At 40.2% G+C, this 19,271-nt stretch overlaps 1 protein-coding gene across 5 annotated transcripts in view; it reads left to right on the forward strand.

Annotated features, from left to right (window-relative positions):
* Positions 1 to 19,271, forward strand: part of SOX13 (SRY-box transcription factor 13) — an 80,247-nt gene that overhangs the window by 9,840 nt on the left and 51,136 nt on the right. The window contains exon 1 of one of the 5 annotated variants that reach the window (XM_074222429.1): positions 3,043 to 13,264. The exons of 3 other annotated variants lie outside the window; for them this stretch is intronic. The gene's annotated coding sequence lies outside the window, so the exon portion shown is untranslated. Of the gene's footprint in view, positions 1 to 3,042; positions 13,265 to 19,271 lie in introns of those variants that run through there. One more of the 5 variants, XM_074222431.1, reaches the window with a different exon arrangement.

Consider the following 19,271-nt stretch of genomic DNA (forward strand, 5'->3'; position numbering starts at 1 on the left):
ATGAAGTAGCAAACTACTTGCCAGGAAAACCTCAAATATGGTCACAAAGTCAAACATAACTAATCAATCCCTTCCCCTCAAAAATATCTCACCCCAATGTAGCAATCAAATCTGTTATCATCTAATGTCCATCAACCACAGACTGTTTTTTTTAAATAGAGTAGGTAAGGGGAGAGAAGCAGGTTCCTTTTTATATTTAACGGTCAAGCTTGACCATTATGATTTCCCACATTCAGTTTTAATTGTTCTTTCAATTTCTTTTAGTTATTGTGTATTTCTACTTTCTTTACTTTGGATCTAAATGTCTTACCTAGCTTTTCTATATTCATTGTCTTCATTGTTTCTTATAGCACATTAATATTCTATAACATTCATTTACCACAAATATCCTATATTCTTTTGTCCTTTCCTCTCTTTTCCCATTCCCATCCTAACTTCATGGGATTAGGTCTTTTCTCTGACCTTGCTGGTAGTAAGTCAGTTAGTTCACCACTCAGTAACCCTCTTGTCTTGCTCTTACCTTCCTCTCAAGCTCCCATAAATGACAGTCTTTGGAAGAATTTATTTTTATTACTGATGCTTTTTCATTTTGGGTTCTAAACATTAAATGAAGGACATAGACCAAGAGGGAAGGAAATACTCTCCCTCAGGAGATCCTGGAGAATTCTCCCATAGATCCCAGCTATCATTAACCCTCACTACTTCCACCCCACTGTTAAAGTAGATAACAATTGATGAAATTGAGCTTTGGCTCTGGGGGTGTATGTATATGTGTGTAAATGTGTTTGTATATTTGTGGAGAGGGGAGGATCATAGACTGAGAGTTGGAAGAGACTTTGAAGTTGGCTAATTCAACCTCTTCATTTTAAAAATAAGAAAATTGAGACCAAGTGACAAAAGTAGGATTTAAAATTTCCACCCTCTCACTCCAAATTCTTTGGTTTCTACTATACCTAAAGTGCTAAAGAATGGTTGGAAGGAAACTCTAGGGATTTTTGCAGACCAAGTGGTATGAGTGACGAGGAAATATTAAAGGGAATATTTATGAAAAGACTCTTTGAGGAAAATCAAAGACAAAAACTGACTTGCTTTCCTTCTTTTTATTGAGATATGATCTGTACCTATAGATGATGGACTTGAAAGGATCTCTCCATCTATCAATCTATCTATGTATATATACATATATGTATATTATACATATATGTATATTATACATATATGTATATTATACATATATGTATATTATACATATATATATACATATACATATACATATACATATATATATATATATCATCTATCCATCCATCCTTCTGGGAAAAGGAGCAAATTGTCCCCATTTACAGATGGGTCACATAGGTCCAGAGAGAGAACATGATTTGTCCAGTGTCATCTACCCAATCCAGAGTACAGGTCTTTTGACTCTTAACCCAGTCTCTTCTTCAGTTGAAGGCCATTAGTGTTGGTTTAGAGACAACTGGATGGCACGGTGGATAGAACATTGATCCTGGAATCAGGAAGATCTAAGTTCAAATCTAGCCTCAGACACTTCTAGGTATGTACCTGGGCGAATCATTTAATCATGTTTGACTCGGTTTCTTCATCAGGAAAATGAATTGGAGAAGGAAATGGCAAGTCAATATCTTTGTTAAGAAAACTTCAAATGGAGTCCCAGAGTTGGATTTGACTAAAAAACAACTCAAAATCAAAAATACCAACTAAACAATCTCCCTGAGGGGAACATTGAACCTAAGAGGGAAAAAAAAAAACTAAAGGAAGAGGGTGAAAGGAATGGGAGAATAAATCAGGAAGGAGAAAGATGGAGAATAAAAAGTTCATACATAGCATACATAGGGATTATACCTAGATCTAGAACTGTAAGGGACATTTAGTACAATCTGCTCATTTTATAGATGAAGAAACTGAGGCTTAGGAAACTTAGGAACTTACCCAAGGTTACACAGGTAGAAACTATCAGAGGTAGGATTTGAATCTATATTTTTGACTTCACTGATGATCTCAAAATGAGAAAAGAGAAGTCCTTGCTGGAAGTAGTGAAGGACAGGGATGATAGATAAGTAATAGGAGGGCCTAGGGTGGGGATGGGAAATATGTCCTTATGTGAAATGCTCAGAATATTTCAGGGTTGTTAATCTTGATATCATGATAGGTATAATTCTGGATAGGTGGAAGAGGGATGAGTGCCAACCACTCTTGGGGTAACTAGGTGGCACCAGTAGTTAGTGTGGAAACTGGGGTCAGGAAGACCAGCATTCAAATATGATTTCAGACTTAACCAGTTGTGTGACTGTGAGCAAGTCACTTAACCTCCTTTTTACCTCAAGTTTCCTCTTCTATATAATGGGAATAATAACACCTACCTCCCAGGGTTGTTGTAAAGATAGTGTAATATAATAATTGCAATCCTTAGCACATAGTAAGTGGTATATAAATGTTAAATTTATTGTCATCATAATTCATAAGAATGCTAATCTGCTTAGTCCCTCTATTCTCCTACTGTGCCTCATTTTCCTTCCCTTCCTTTAAGGAGGCCTTGGAATATCTCTTCCAGGGACACTCTCCTGAACAGGGAGGGAAAAGGCTGGAAAGGTAAGGAAAGGGTTAAAGGCAGGGGCTACTAAGGCCTTCTGGGTTAGCCTGACTGAAGGCTGGGAGTCTGCCCTGGAATGCAACTGGGGAGGAGAGGGGGGAGGGAGGCCACTCCCTGGAGAGCCTCTCCTCTTATCTTTTGTTTGGAACAATAGGTCTCCTGCCTTTTTGTCTGTAACCTCCTTACCTCTGTTTTGGGCTGGGGAAGGAAGGGGAAGAAAGAAAAAATGGAGGGAGAGGCCTGCTAGTCTTTACCCTGAGGGAACCCAATCCAGGGAACCTCTTTGGAGGATGTCTTTTGGGAGGTGGGGGTGGGAAGGAGGGGAAAGCTCCACCCCCCTGGGGCCTGGGGTTGAGTCTAGGCTGGATAAATCTGGTGGGGGGATGGGGAAAACAGAGGGGAGTCTGTAGGGGTGGGGGTTGGGAGAGACTATCCCTCTTAAGAATGGAATGGGAAGACTTGGAAGAGGAAGAATTGCACCTGTGACTACTGTAAATCCCTGCCTCCTCCTTTCCCCATCCCTTCTGTCCTTCCAGGCTCCTTTTCTGTAAATACATTGTTGACTCTCTTTATGGAGGTGCCCTGTCCTGGGGGATAGGAGTCTGGAGGTGGAGGAGCCCATCATGGTAAGGTATAAACTGTTCACTGTGGGGGAAAGTAGAAGAAACTAGGAATGGGCTTCATTCATTTTACCTCCAAGTCCTGACTTGGAGTGGATAATAGCTATTGTGTATCAGGAATTTTAGAGTTACAGAAAGCATTTGCATGATTTCATCTGGTCCTCATGATGACTGTCGGGTAGAGTGAATGTTTGACAAATGGAAATAGGTTTAAAAAAAATCAAGCAGGTCCACCCCCCTTCTGAGTCTAAACCGAGTGAGCCTTCCTCTCCCCTCCTCTCCCCCACCCCACCTACCCCTATCACTCCTTTTCCCAACCTGCATGTGTAGCAGACCTTAAAACCAAAAGGGATGTTAGAGTTCCTCTAGTCCAAATGCCCCATTTTGCAGATAAAGAAACTGAGACCTCATGTATTTAAATAAATTCCATCCAGTTAGATGGCACAATAGATAGGTAGGACTCTGGGCCTGGGATCAACTGAATTCCAATTTGGACAGAGAAACTAATTAGCTCTTGTCTTCCTCAGGTCCCTTAAATATAAAATGGAATATTAGCACCTATCTCCCAAGGCTATTGTGAGCTCAGATGAGATGATATTTGTAAAGCACTTGGCAATCAGAAAGTCCTTAATATTGGAAAGGGAAGAGTAAGGACTTCTTTTCTGTCCCATTCTAGGTAGGCAGTTAGGAAGAGTCTTATGGTCCCCAAGTCAGGTTTCCTCCCCTCCTATATCACCTATCTTCTGATTCCTGCATTCATAGACTGTTTAGCCCTTAAGAACTCTCTCATTTCTTTTCATTTTTTTATCAGATCTGTAATTCCATCATTGTAGCAATCCAAAATTACAGATAGGAAACTTTATAACAGTAGGAATAGTCACCTTCCCAGCAGTCTTATGAGAGCTGAAGTTGAATGGCCCAGAATTAACCGGCCAATCTGTCACAGGTTTAGAACTTCAAACCAGGCCTTCCTGACTCGTAAGACCAGCTGTCCATCCAAAAACAACAAACTTGCTTCTCTAAACCTCTCCTTTTACAAAGAGGAGACTGTGCCCCAGAGAAAGGAAACTGATTTGATTCAGTTCACTCAAGGATTTAGCAGTACACCTGAGATTCAAACCCAGCTCTCCAGACCTGTAGTTCCTACTCTACTCTATTCTACTAAGCAATAGCCTTCTTCCAATTTGATCGGAGGTGGATGAATCTTCTGGAGCTGAAGGGCAAAGCTGTTGGGCTCTTGTAAGTTCAGAATGAGGATTGTTGAGGGGCGGATGGGTAAGGCTCTCTCAAACTATCTGTGTGTGCCTTCTTCCCAAGGGTGAGCTGAAGGGAGAAAAAATCTAATTAAAATTTCAGGGTGAACATTTACAAATGCTATAAAATCCCAACTTGCCTTTGTTTGTGATTGTTTAGACTTCAGAAAGTAATAGAGAGATCTGCCCCCAGCTTAGACATTTACCAGCATAGACTTCTTGATGCCCAGTGGACCCACCCCTCTAGTCAGTCAATAATCAATATACATTTGTTTGGGGTCCTCACTCTCTCTGACTCTGTGATAAAACCCTTCCACATAATCTTCACTTTTTGCTCTTGAAGTGAATTTTGTCACTTTCTTCTCGCCTAGATTTCTTTAGCTCAAGGAGGTTATAGTTTAATGATAATGTTCACATTTTATTTGCATTTTAAAGGAGCTTTTTGGAGATGATCTTTAACTCAAATTAGAAATTACTAAGTAGCAGGAATTTCTAAGGAAAGAGTTAGATTAGTCTGATAGAGGATTTACTTGCGGCCTGAGGGAGGAAGCCTATATGTTCCCCCCCCCCCCTAAAATTTCAGTTTGGAGGGTATGGTGAATTGAAAAGAGGCTTGTTGTGAAGCCAGAAGACCTGGGTGGGAATAGGGTAAATGGGTCTGTTTTTTCCCTAGGCCTCAGTTTCCTCAAATGCAAATGAGAAGATTAGCCTGGATAATCCCTGGGGTCTCTTCCAGGTTGAGCAAGAGTTGATGCTTTTAATGGTGATATTGGCCATTTTCTCCTTCTTCCCTGACTCTACCCCCACAAACTTCCCTTAGTTATTGCCACCATTGACACTTGTTTCTAAAGACTCCTGTGTAATCAAAATCAGACTTTTCATGACAAGATAGAGGTCTTTGAAACTCCTGTCTTCTAGAGAAATTTGGGTTGAGCCAAGCATGTCAAGGACAGAGGAGAGTAATGAAATGAAAGGAGATGTAGTTGGGAGCAAGTGTCAGACTTGGATACCCCAAAGAACTCAGGCATGTGTTTGTGGCTGAGTGTGTTAGAGCATCCTATGTTTTAATCATGTGCTAGCATGTTCCTGACTTTCCATCTTAACATCATGGCATAGTGTTGTATTTGGAATAAGGAGAAATATGGATTCAAATCGTATCACTTTCTGGTCATAAATTCTGAGCAAACCACTCAAACTGTTTTGAGTTTCAGTTTCTTCAACTGTAAAATGGGGCTGAGACTTTTGTAACTTTTACATTTTAGGATTATTTTATGGTTCAAATAAGATAATATTTTTATGTTTCCCAGACCTCTAAATGGTATGTTGCTCTAATAGAGAGGTATCCTAGACTATGGAAAGAACACAGACAAGAAAGAGACCTCCCCTGGGTTCCAATGCAAGCTGATTCTCATAGACTTCTGGTACAAGTAGAACAAGTAGAAATTTCTGCAGACCTCAGTTTCTCTTTAATCAAATGGGGATGATACTTGTGTCACCCAACTCCCCAGCATGTGGAGAGAGTGTTTTGCAAAACTTTTATTATTCCTCATTTGTGTGTGGTCCTATGCCAGTGTGCAAGACTATTAGGATGGGGTTGTGTGGTTGTAGGTACTGCCCATTTGGAACACCCGGGTGATGGTGGGAGCAAGAACAGCAGCAGCACTTGGGGTAAGGGTAATGGGTAGCGGGTGGTGGGTGGTGGCAGTGGGGCCTGATTTCCAGGACCAACTGTGAATTAACTCGACTGGCTGTGAAATGCCTTTGCTGGTTCTCTGCCCTGTTGGTCCCCCTCCCCTTCCATTCCCTCCCTTCGATGCCCTCCTGAAAATAAACAACTGTGTCAACAGCAGGGTGATTGTGCGTCTCCTCCAGGCCCCACTGCCAGGACTGGGCAGGTGTTGGTGGAGGCTGCCAAAGGCCCATGCTGGGAGCCAGGGCTGGGCTGGGGCTGTGGGAGCCGCAGGATAAACAAGGCCGCACACATGGAAGCCGGCAGACAGGCAAGCTAGGAGGGGAGAGAGAACAGGTGTCTCAGGAGCCTCAGAGACACAAAGAGCCTCTTGTCTCCTCCCCAGCAGCTTGGGATAGCCACCCCCCACCCCTTACCCCTGGTCCCGGTCCCAGGCCCAGGCCCAATGACCAGGTCATTGGTGAGGGCTCAGGCAACAATAAGGGAGTTGCTTCTCTCCCTGTTCCTCTCCCTCCCTTCAAACACTCCCTTAGTTTGACTTGCATTCTTCTCAAGACCAAAATAAAATTGGTCCCTTGTTATGAGGCCCAGTGAGCTGGGTCAAAAGGCAGGTAACTGGAGGTTTAACCTGATTGACCAATGGGCTTTGTGACCTTAGATGAATCATTTAACCTTTGGGGGCCTCAGCTCACCCACTGATATGTAAATAATCTACCCACAGAAATCTTAAGGAAAGAAATAGGATGGAAGATAAGACAAGGGCCTGTTTTTTTTTTTTAAATGATAGCTCCAGGTCCTAGGCCTAGATATGATTGAGAGACCTTGGGGAGGACGTGGTGATATTAGAGCCTGACTGAGATATCTAAAGGCATATGGGATTCTGGGAGGACACCTTGAAAGTTAAGAGCTAGATTTGGATAGGGAAGCTGTCATCCTCTATCTTCCATTGACTATCAGGTGACTTGGATATGGGCCTTAGTTTCCTTGCCTGTAAAATGAAGTTGAGTTGGATGATTCTTTCCAGGGATTTTCAGCTTCACTTTTCACATAACTGAGGTCTAGGGAAGGAAATTGGGACTAGTTAAATGGGCTAGTGATTGAAGGATGATTTGTATATGCTACGAGCACAGTCCCTATTCTTGAGACCACCAGATAGCATCACCTCTATCTCTTCAATGTCTTCCTCCCTTACCCTGGTAGTATGGTGTGATTCAACTTTTATTCCTTTGGAATAAATGATAGCTCAGGTATCCAGAGGACTTTTTAGACCTTTCCTTATAACAACACTGTGAGCAATGGTGTGTTGATAAATGTTCACTAACAAACTCTCTAGGGGAATAGACTGCAGGATACACTTTTAAGATTATTTTCCTTCTGTCATTTTTTTCATCATGTAATCCTTTGTAGCCCTTTTTGAGGTTTTCTTGGCAGAGATACTGGAGTGGTTTGCCATTTCTTTTTTGGCTCATTTTATAAATAAGGAAACTGAGTAAAACAGAGTTAGGTGACTTGCCCAAGGTCACAAGTCTCTGAGCTCATATTTGAACCCAGATTTTTCTGACTCCAGGCTCTCTGTTGCTCCACCTAGTGGTCCCTACTTTTAAATTTCTCCTTTTTTTTTCTTAGATTTTTCAAGGTAATGGGGTTAAGTGGCTTGCCCAAGGCCATACAGCTAGGTAATTATTAAGTGTCTGAGGTCGGATTTGAACCCAGGTACTCCTGACTCCACGGCCGGTATCCATCTTCTTAAGTTAAGACAATCAACAAAATAATAACCTGAAGTCCTATTCTGTTAACTTTGAGGATTTAAATGTCTATACTGAAAATTAAACAGCTGAAGAGTTGGTTTGAACTGGGGCTCCAGCCCCTAATGGATCCCATTTTAAAGTTGAAGAAACTAAATCTTAGGAAGCTAAGTGATTCATCCATGGTCATACAACTATAATAATAATAATAATAATTTAAATAGTGCTATAAGGCAAAGTGCTGTACATGTTACTGAACTGTCAAAACGTCCTGTAAGGTAGGGCTTAGCACCATCTTATAGAAAAGGAAAATGACAATGAGATAGGTTTAAGCTCATTCAACTAGCAAGTTTCCCAGGCAGGATTTGAACTTAGTTCTTCCTGACTCCAAGTACACACTTTAGATTCCAGCCAAGCTTCATCATGGTGTGACTTTGGGCAAGTCACTTAACCTTTTTGGACTCAGTTTCCCCACCTGTAACCTGTGGAGATTCTTCCTTGTCTCTTCAGAGACAACATGGAGAAGGGCACCATAATCCATGCCTGTCTCCTTCACAATATAAAGCCCAATAGAACAATGAAAAGAGCAGTGGATTTGGAGTTTGGATTTAGGTTCAAAATCCTAGCTATTTCATACTTATACAATCCTGAGTAAGTCCCAGTCTCTCTGATCCTTGATTGGACTAGGTGGCTGGGCTCTAGTTTTCCATATACCCCTAATCTATGAGCCTATAAGTATAACATAAGAGATGTAAGGGTCCTTTGAGTCAATGACATGGCTATAGGAGGTAGGATAGCTATAGGTGAGTCTGGGCTAACCCTGCTGAGTGTCTGAAATCAGATGAGAGCCAATTCAATGTCTTTTGCCTTGGGCCTGTGCCAGGCTGTTTATAGCAAAGCTAAGATTGCTAATGACAGGGAGAGGTCCAGAGAGGCCGGGTGTCTGCCATCCTCTCAACTCAGGCATCTGTTCCCCAAACGTCAGACAGCTGAGGCAGCTGAGACTCTAGTCCCACCCTCCTGACTTGGGTTAAGCCTTCCCAGGGGCTAAAGCATCTTCTCCTCAACAGCTGTGTTGGTGTTTTGGGGGAATTGTTCTCCTTTTAGGGGAACCCTTTAAACCCCACCCCACACACATACAAACACACTTCTGAGGCAGCTGAATCTAATGGAAATCAAAGCTTGATTGGCTCTACCATGTACTTGCTGGTTTCCCTCAGATAAATTTCTCAGCCCCTCTGAATCTCGGATTTTCCATTGTTACTTTGGAGACACCCATCTTTGTTCTTTCTGGGAAAGAGTGAGTTCAAGTGCTAGAAAAATACGGATGAGTCTGAGGATTATTGTTATTATTTTGAGATTTTTCACCCTGGCTTTAAAACTGTCATGGTGCTTAATATCCTTTATATTTGCAAAGGGCTTTGTTGTTTCCAGAATATTTTCTTATTTTAGCTCTTTAAGAAAGGCAGCTTAGAAAACTGAGACCCAGAAAAGCTAAGTCACTTGTTCATTATCTCCTAGCTCATTAAAAAGATTGGGGGATGGAGCCCAGATCTCCTTATACCAAATCTGGCACCTTAAAAATAAATTTAAAAATGTAAAAATACTGGGTTTTTAAAAAAAAAAAGTCTGTATCATTTCCCAGTGATTTCTCTCTTCACCCCTATAGTCAAACAAAACAAATTAATACACTAGCTGTGTCTGAAAATGTATGCCTCATTCTGTATCAAAGGGACTAGGGAAGCATGGTTCAGTATCAATCATCTAAAAATCACAATTGGTCATTTCAGTCAGTTAGCTGACAAGCATTTATTAAGTGCCTACTAATATTCCAGAGCACTAACCTCTGAGAAATCAAGAAATGCAAAAAGCTTGTCCCTCCAGAAGTTCATCATCTGGTGGTGGTGGTGGGGAGAAATCATGTAGATCATTGTGTACAAACAAGAGACATACAGGCATACCTTAATGTTGCAGATTTAGTTCTAGACCATCTCCAAAAAGGAAATAAAGCAAGTCACAAGATTTTTTTTTGATTTCCTAGAGCATATAAAAGTTATGTTTATAACACATTGTGGTCTAATAAGTATGTAATAATATGTCTAATAAACAATGTACATACCTTAATTTTTAAAAAATTTTATTGCAAAAAAATCCTAACCATCATCCGAGCCTTCAGTGGTTCATCATCTTTTTACTGGTGGAGTATCTTGCTCCAGTATTGATGACTGCTGACTGATATGGGTGATGGTTTCTAAAGGCTGAGGTGACTGTTGAAATTTCTTAAAATAAGACAATGAAGATTGACTCATAGATTGACTTTTGCTTTCACTTAAACACTTAGAAGCCATTGTAGGGTTACTAATTGACCTAATTTCAGTATTTTTGTGTTTCAGGGAATAGGGAGGCCTGAGGAGAGGGAGAGAGATGAGGAAAATGAGAGGCACAGGGACTGAACAGACAGAACACATGCAACATTTATCAATTAACTTCACATCTTCCATGGGAGCGATATGCGATACCCCAAAACAATTACAATTGTCTCATCAAAAATCACTGATCACAAATCATTACAACAGATATAGTAATTATGAAAAAGTTTAAAATTTTGTAAGAAGGACCAAAAATGTGAGAGACATGATGTGAGCACATACTGTTAGAAAAATGGAAGCGATAGACTTGTTTTTTATCAGGTTGCCACAAACTTTCAAATTGAAAAAAAAAATTGATATCTACAAAGCACAATAAAATGAGATATGCCTGCACAGGATAAATAGGAGAAAATCAAAAGGAAGTTATCAACTAGAATTAAGAGGAATTGGGAAAAATTTTCTGTAGAAGGTGGGATTTTAGTTGCCAGGGATTCTAGGATTTGGAGATGAGGAGGGAGAGAATTCTAGACGTGGGGGTCAGCTGGTGAAAATGACTGGAGTCTGGAAATGGAGTATCTTGTTTGGGAAATAGCAAGAAAAACAATGTCAATGGAACACAAAGTACATAATGGACTATAAGCTATAATAAGACCTGAAAGGCAGTAGGGATTCAGGTTGAATGTCAGAGGATTTTATATTTGATCCTGGAGATGATAGGGAGTCATTGAAATTTATTGAGTTGGTGGGGTAGAGGGGGGTATGGGTTGGTGACATGGTCAGACTTTCACTTTAGGAAGATTAATTTGTCCACTGGAGTGTTGGCTCAACTGGAGTACAGAGATCTGAAGTCATAAGGGTCTGACCTGGGGTATAGTAACTGTGTCAGAGAGGGATCAGGGAATATGTAAGATGTGTTATGAAGGTAAAATTGAGAGGGTTTAGTAAAAGATTAAATACAAGGGCAGAATGAGAAAGAATAAGGAGGCAAGAATGACATCTAGGTAATTGGGAGTATGGTGGTTCCCTTGACAAAAATAGGGAAGTTTAGAGGAGGGGAAAGATGATGAATTTTGAATCATTGTGTGAATTGTTCCCTTTATTTTGCTTGCTTTTTTCTGTTTCATTCATACAGATCTTCCCAAGTTTCTTTGAATTCTTTATATTTCATCATCTCTTAGAGACCACAATATACAATAATATATCACCATTTTTTTTCACCTTTACACATTTGATGGATCCCTGCTTTTCTTCCTATGTTCCATCATTCTCTTCCTGGCACTACTTTGCTTCTTGACCTTTGCACTAAGTGCCTGCTAATGAGAAAGACCATCCCTGTGTTTTATCACCTAAAGTCTTTCCTTGCAGTTCCAGGGATGTGAGTCGTGCATCTGCATGGAAACATTCTGTGCCTCAATTTAGCTATTCCCATGCCTTCTCTTGCTCTCTAACATGCATCCAATGACTGCTTCTTTGAGGGGTTCCCTGGACTTTTTCATGCCTGGGCTTCATCTAACCTTTGAAGTTGCCTTAAGGAAAAAAGTTGATATCTTGCTGGGGGAAACAGCCCTTTATCCTGTTCTGACAAGTTTTCTGTTCTGACATGTTAGAATTGTTAATAGACTGGACTGATGGACATAGGAGAGCATCTGGAGTCCATTGGCTATCAGGGCTCTTGCTTCTAAAGTTCCTGCCCAGCAAATTTGGAAGGACTTTTCAAAAGTCACCCTATTTCTAACTCTACATCTGTAAGCTTATCAGCGCTTGGTGCATATTTGGGCCATGCTCAAGGCTGAGCATGGCATCTTGTTTTCTCCTTTCCCAGCAGACACAACAATCTTGAGTGCTAGCCCTTGGCTTAGGGGACAATGGGGTGAAATGAGGCCAAGTGGAAACAATATTGCAAAGGAGGAGGCTGGCAGATGGTCCTGTGGATGTGGTTATTGGAGAGATTTTTCTGTGCAAATTCACAGCATCATCTGCCATGTTGTTGATGCTGTGGTTCTGGAGAAGATAACTAGGCCCATTCTGCCCTGTGTTTAAAACTCAGGAATCTAAAGCTGACTTGTTTCCCAATGTAGTTGACCTTGGAAAAGTATGTCAAATTGTTTGGTTGTTATGATGGGAATCTCCTGATTCCATGACAAGTGGCTTAAAGTAATACTTCCTTTGGATCTTTGGATTTAGTACTGAAAGAGACTTTAGCCATTATCTTGTGTTTTTTTTTTAATTGTACAATAAAATATCTTTATTTTACAGATGAAGAAACTAAGGATCAGAGAGAAGCAATCTTGTGGTCTAAGCTCACATGGTCTTAGGTAGCAGAATCAAAATTCTTGTCCTTTGGCTCTAAATTCAGCAATCTTTTAAAGCCATAAAATTTAATGAGACATTCAGCTGGCATGTGTGAGATAACATCTTTTATCTTCCAAGTTCAGATACAAGAGTTGAGAAATAAGGACAATGAGTTTCTCTTCTAGGGTTCCAGTCTTGTGTCCAATGAGCATCAGTTTTTCTAGAGTTGATATAGGAGATGAGAGCAGTGATATTAGGATGTGACCTTAGATGACCAAGACAGATCCACAAAGCTCTCCAGGAGAGAAGGAAACCTAGAGAGCTCCATAATAGATATCCTGGACTTAAGGAATGGAGGGAGAAAGGGTAGGGACACATGCAAAGAAGAGAATGATGACTGCCATGTCCTTGGCTCCATAGGAAAGTGTGGCACAGAAGACAAACAACCCCCACTCTGCAAAAAGTGCTGAGAGTGTGGAATTTAACTCAGATGTGAGATCAGGGCGGAAGATAACATTTGTTGTTTGTCCCCTCTGGGTTTGAGTTGCGGGGCTCCCGGAAGTGATTGGAGGTACCTGGAGTACATTGACTATCACCATTACAGAGTCAAGTTACATTACTACCTAATCTCATCTGTAACCCCTGGTCCTGGGATCCAGTCCCTTCCCTGCACTCACTTTGCAGGTAAGCTTATTTTGTTCCTCTCCCCGTTTCCATTTTTTCCATTTGGCTGTTTTCTAGCTCCCTTTCCACAGGGATTTAGAAAGATCTCTGTTCCAAGCAACTTGTTGACCAGGTCTGGACTTTTTTGGGGTTTGGTAGGGCAAGTACTTAACTATGGAAGGGAATGGTCCAAGACCTGGGCCCTTGGTAGTGCTAAACCGACAAGTGTTGTTGCTACTGTAGAACCAGAGGCCATTTTACGCTTGCTACCAGTCTAGTTGATTTACCAATTGAATTTACCACACATCTCTTTAGATTTCTTGAGTCTTTGATCGTAAGGATAAGTAATAAACTACCTTGGAGTCTTGGGAAAAAATAATATTGGATCTAGGGTCAGAGGGGAATATTAGTAGCACTCCCTTATTTTCCAGGTGAGGAAACAGAAAGGATGTTTATCTAAAGTCACACAAGTAGAAGGTGTCAAACCCAGGATCCAGACCCTCTTCTTTCTGATTCTATAACCCATATTTTAAAGCATAGTGTCGGAGAGGAGCTATTTAATGAGAGAACCATACTAGATTCCAGCTATATTGTTGAGGTTCATTATTTCATTACACACACACACACACACACACACACACACACGTCGTCTTCTCCCCACAAAAACAGACAGTAAAAGAATTCCATAGATTCTTTTCCCTTGCTTCCATGTCTGCTTCTCTTACATTATCTTCTAGTCTTTTATGAGAACATTTAACAGCCCTTTCAGAGGCTCTGTTTGGATGAACTTGGGCTCAATTCATTTCAACAAGTATATTATGAAGTACCTATCCTTCCACTCTGGATGTCATATTTCATCCTTCCAACCTTCTGTCCTTAGCCTACCGCTACCCTTCCTAAAAGTTACTCAATGTACAATGATTAGATCTTCTAGACGTGCTGTGGGGGATTAAAAGGTGAATAAAACATTGTCCCTGTCCTCAGAGATTTTATAAACTGAGTTTATCCTTCCCTAGCAGGGAACCCATAAAATAAGCCCCCCAATGTGGGGCCTAGTCAAAGAAAATACCAAAGAATTACTGCAGGAGGAGAGAGTGAAAGAGATCACTTCCTGCTAGGAAGATGAGAGTTTCTTTATGAAGTTGAGAGCCTGGATCATCATTTGATTGAAATTTCATTTTAGTGGACAAAGATGGAAAGAGATATTCTGGGTGGAGAAAACAGGCTGAGCAGTCATGGAGGGGTAATTTTTTTAATATTTGCAAAGAACTTTACAAATCTGGACTATGGTAGGTGGTTAATAAATGCTTATCAATTGATTAAAGTTACTTTTTTTGACCTCCATTCCTTGATGTGTTATTTCCTATGTTTTCTTACATTCCAAGGTAGGATTCTTGAAAATCAGGGTGTCTTTGCTTTTTTATTTGTGTTTTGCAATTTAGAACAAAAAGCTTAATAAATACTTTTTTTCCCCCACTGATATCTCATTTGAATCTCAATGGCTTCCTAGAGAGGTCCATGTTGGCATATAGAGGCATTATTATCCCCATCAATGGATTAGGGAACCCAAATGCTAAGATATGAAGTCCCTTACCCAGGGTCACCCAGCTAATAAGTAGATTATGAAGGCTTTAGTAGCCTGAAGAGATGTTTGATAGAGGCCTTTGGTATAAAACATTCATCTTACTGATGAAGAAATTGAGACCCAGGAGCATGTCTAAGAAACAGCAAAGAGACCTTTGATTCAGCTGGGACATTGATCACATTACAAAGAGGACTGGTGAGAAATTAGACTGAATTAGGTTGAGATAGGTTATGGGTCTTTTCTTTCTGATCTGATTAGTTTAATCTCTGAAACTGTTCCATTCTAGGAGACATCGATGGTTGGGAACTTGGTCCCAGAGTAGAATGACTGGTCCTAGAGTAGAATTGACTAGCTTTTCTTTGCCCAGTGGTTATCGTTAACATTCCTAACTCAGTTGGTTTTTCTCATGTTGCACTAACAATGATCAGCTGAGAATGTGGTTGTCTCCCTAAACCACCTTCCAATTATTAGAAAGATCAATGCCCATGCCAACAGCTGGTCGGCTATTGTGGACAGTTACACGTCATTTATTTCAGATAATCTACACTTTCTGTTTTAAAAGATAGTGTTAGTTTAATGTTAGTATTCTAAAGTATCTAAGAGATTCCCAAACATTAAGATGAATTAGGAAAATCCTTGATTGATTAAGAAAAATTTATTGGGGGTCTACTCTGACGATCTTAGTTTCTTTATCTGTAAAGTGGATTAGATTCCATTAGGAGCTTGCAAATCAAATTTTACATACTTAAGGGGTTCTCTGAGAAAATTGGAACATTTTCCATTTAAAATATGAATCATAAACATAATATTTTATAGTGCTTAATTTTCTTCATTTTTTTTCTCAAAATTTCCCTGACACCCCCCCCCCACACACACACACACTTACTTTATACTATGGATGTTCCTTATCCCTTCTTCATAGCATAACATTTTGGGATTCTAGTAATAAAATGCATGCCCCAATATAATCTATGACTAAATTGTTTCCCAAACTGTGCTAAAATCATTGATCTCTTGAGTTCTTTATTGCTCTTGAAAAACTATGACATATAGTAGGTGATATGTGTACAAGATATTCCTAGGTACTGAAGGGTATACAAAAACATTAATATAACCCTCAGGAAGCTTGCAATTGATTCAGGTGACATAATTAATTCAACATGAAACAGAAGACCACGATTTGATGTCTTAGTTAATAAATATATATCTCTTATATCTCTGGATATAAGAGGAAAGACAACTCAGGCAAGGGGACTTTGGGGGAAGTTCCAGTCTTCTGTGAGAGGTTAGTGGTGGGAGCTGGAGTGGAGGTGGGGGAAGAGAAGAGAATTGCATGAGCATACATTTACAGTTGGAGGAAACCAACAGGCCCCATTTTATAGATGAAAAAAAGGCTTGGAGAATTGAATTTGTCCAAAGTCCTTCAGGTTATAAGTAGCAGAGCTGGGATTAGAAGCCATGTTCTCGGCCTCCAAGGTCAGTGTGCTTTCATATATAAAGATGAGGATGAGAAGGAAAAAAGAAGAGAAAGAGGTAAAGCCAATAGTGGCAGTGGGCCTGGGACCTAGATGAGACTGAAAGAAGGACGTTCCAATAGTATGTCAAATTAACGAGTGACACAGCACGCCATTTTTCTTTGTGTTCAGAGAGACTAAATTTCCCTCTGGATGACAGAGCTAATAGAAGAATCCATATTCCCTCTTTTTTATGGAGGTGGAGGAGGTTGATAGGGTCATGCTGTGAGGGTGTTTTAGGTTTAAAATTCAAGGATAGAACTTATACCTTAATCATTTATTCTGTTTTGGGATTTAAATCTTCTTTTCTCCAGAAGTCTAAATCACTCTAGAAGGAAGCACATAAGCTAGTACTTGATGATGACTGTACTCTTAGGGAAGTATATGGATTGTTGAATGGGAGAATGGGTTGGAAACAGTATTTTGCCATTTATTTGTCCTCTTTTATAATAAGATACTTTAGTTGTAGTGGGAAGAGCTTTAAATTCAGAATCAGAAAGTTTGGTTTCAATTTCAGACCCTGCTCTTAGTAGTTTTCTAACTCTGGGCAAGGTTACTCCCTGACCCTCAGACTCCTCATCTGTAAAATGGGGCTAATAATACTTCTATATACAGAGCATTGGGAGAGTAATATTTTGTTAATACTTAGGGAGCTATATAAAAATTAGTAATTCTATTTAGCCATACAATGAGTTAAGGGGAGAATCAAGATGAAAAAAGACAGGTCTCCTGATACTAGTCTGTGGTATTCTCTAGATTTTTTCTGATTCACATCTTCTGGGCAAATCTATTAGGTAGCAGCATGATCTGATAGAACTGGTTGTAGATTTAGACCTGTGTTCAAACATTGTCTCTAAAGCTTACTACCTCTGTGTCCTGAAGCTAGTCACTTAAACTTACTAGGTCTCAACTGTAAAATGACAGGGTTAAACTTGAAGGTCTCTACAATTCTTTCCAACTCTAGGCAGAGATATTAAACGCAGCCCATAACTTTCTCAGTTTCAGCCAGAAACAGATTAAAATATAATTGAGAAATCTTTTAAAAAACATATATAATATATAGATGACATTATATTTTAAAAACTAAATATGCAGCCCATAGGAATCTTTAACATATGGATTAGTGGCCCCATTTCTATTTAGGTTTGATATCACTGGTGTACATTTTGGGTAGTGATGAAAAGTCATTTTTTTTTTCTTCTTTGGAAGTGATTTGAAGAGAAGTTGACCTCACTCACCCCCAACTCTCCAGGCAAAGTTAATTGGAGGTTGTGGAAAAGTAGACAGGGGTGGGGTTTCTAGGCCAGAGTGTTCTGAAGGGAAGGTAAGAGATAGGGGGCCTGGGAGTGATGGGGGCAAGTAGCTTTTCTTCCCCTTTTGTGGCTGTTGCTGACAGATTCATCTGAGGCAACATAAAAGACACCCTAGATGAAAATCATTGGTAGGTTTTCTAAACCCAAGACACATCTTGTTTTAATGAAAATTGCAATGATAGCTTGCTGACAAATACTCCAGTAATTGAATGGAGGATCTCAGAACTTAGAAGGAACCCTAGAGATCATCTAGTCCAGTCTCCTTATTTTACAAAGGAGGAAACTGAAGTCCAGAGAGCTGAGTCGATTTACCCAACAGAATCCCATGATCAAGGATCAGATACAAGAATGGAACCCAAGTCTCCGACAGAGTTTGAGAGCAAACCTGTTTGTATTCTTTCTAATATACCTTGCTCCCACATTTTTTAATTGACATATTTTGTTTTTGCATCACACATTTTCTGATCTATTTCTTTCCTCTTTCTAGAAAGTCATTCTTCATAATAAAGTGTACAAAAGGAAAGGAGGGAGGGAAGGTTCAGCAAAACAGGTTAACATATGCCCCCAAACTGGTAACATATCCATAGTACTCCATCTCAGCAAAAAAGGTGAGGGAAACTAATGCCTTCTTGTGTTTTTTGTTTGTTTGTTTCTGTGAGCTAATCAGTCTATTTCATTTTTTTTTTTAGTTATTTTTCAAGGCAGTGGGGTTAAGTGGCTTGCCCAAGGCCACACAGCTAGTCATTATTAAGTGTGTGAGCCCCGATTTGAACTAGGGTACTCCTGACTCCAGGGCCGGTACTCTATCCACTATGTCTGTGAGCTAATCAGAGTTAAGTGATTAGCCCAGGGTCACATGTTTCAGAGAGCAGATTTGCATTCAGGTCCTCCTGAATCCAGGGCTGGTGTTCTATCCATCTCATACCCTCCCTGTATCTCCTTTTTGCCACCATATGCAATTTTACCAACAATAAAACTACCTATTGGAGTAGCTACTTGTAGATGATACCAGAATAGTTTTCCCTTTTCTTTGAAAATTGAAAGTAGTATCAAATACTTTTCCTGAGATTTCTTACTCTAAATAGATGACCAATGAGGATGGAACTGATGGATGGACGAATAAAGGATTTGACTTTAAGCATGAGTATAGCTGTGTTTTCTATCTCTTTTCTGTGACTTTTAACTACCCACTTCAAAAACCTGATATAACCTTCAATATGGGCTACACAGAGGAAGTGGGAGGTAGGACACTTGGCTAATTAGTTGGGGAGACAAAGGTAGTGTGGACAGGCTATGGGAGGGGAGATCCTTTAGCTAGTGTGGCAGGTTTGACAGATTCTGTCTCTGGACTTCTCCATGGGGTACGCTTTAATTAGTGATGTTAATTATGGCCTTGCTAATACCCTTCAGGGTTCTCTGGGGTCCCCAAGCTAGCATTCTCATGGTACCTTGATCATTCTTTGTCCTTTCTGAGGGATCCTGAAACATCATGGTCAGATTCTTTATTCGTTCTTCTCATACCCTGGAGGGAGGAAAGCATCATGGTGTGGTGAAAGTCACGAATCTGAGACTTGGTTTCTTCCTCAGTTCAGCCATTTGACCCCAGTCATGTCACC

Source organism: Macrotis lagotis, chromosome 2 (assembly GCF_037893015.1).
Source record: "Macrotis lagotis isolate mMagLag1 chromosome 2, bilby.v1.9.chrom.fasta, whole genome shotgun sequence".
Lineage (NCBI taxonomy): Eukaryota > Metazoa > Chordata > Mammalia > Peramelemorphia > Peramelidae > Macrotis > Macrotis lagotis.